The following is a 760-nucleotide window of genomic DNA, read 5'->3' as shown; positions in this document are numbered from 1 at the left end:
TGACAAGGTACCTGCCTGAAATGCAAACTGCATGATGCACACGAACTTATTAATATAATGTACTTAGAATATTCAGGGGGAGGTTTTTAATCATTTATAAGTTTTCATCATGACCTCTGGTTTTACCTGTCTATCTCATTAATCTTCACAAGGTGGCAGCAGAAGTACCTAGCATGCCTCGTCTTTTAATAAATAATTTGAAATCACTAATGTCTCCATTTTCATTTGATAAAGAATAAACCTCAGTAATGCTCAGCAAGCAAAAGGGCACTTTATATGAAGAAGTCACTTATGCTAAAATAACTCTTATAAGTAACGGTCAGAGCTCTAATTTAACTAGAGCTCTAATGTAATACCAACAACAAAATAATGAAGAATAAAGAAATTAATTATGACATCATGGGTCAGAGTGATAAAGCCTCAATTTTATGTGTGATACATGCATTACCTATCCTGGCTACACAGGAGCAATAAAGTGCTTCTACTGCAAGGAAAACAAAAAAACATGGATTACACTAGACAGTGCATAGTCCAATATGATGGAGAAGGAAAAGTACCATCATGCCAATCACGGGTCATATTCCTGAAAGACTTAGGGCGTCTGTACATCTTTACATATCTAAATGTTAAGAGAATTCTCAGTAACTGCTATGTTTAAGAAAGACACACAGGCACAGGGGTTACATATGATTAAGTAAAAGTCTGGATAATCTTCAAATTATTTTTTTTTTTTTTCTGGAAAGAACTGAACTGATTAAAA

The 760-nt window shown here is 34.1% G+C and overlaps 1 pseudogene; it reads right to left on the bottom strand.

Annotated features, from left to right (window-relative positions):
* LOC104982650 overlaps nt 1-760 on the bottom strand; it is a 231,697-nt pseudogene that overhangs the window by 39,284 nt on the left and 191,653 nt on the right.

Source organism: Bison bison, unplaced genomic scaffold, assembly GCF_000754665.1.
Source record: "Bison bison bison isolate TAMUID 2011002044 unplaced genomic scaffold, Bison_UMD1.0 scf7180017864535, whole genome shotgun sequence".
NCBI lineage: Eukaryota > Metazoa > Chordata > Mammalia > Artiodactyla > Bovidae > Bison > Bison bison.
Note: the sequence above shows the minus strand (reverse complement) of the source record. Positions and strands in the feature narration are given on the sequence as shown.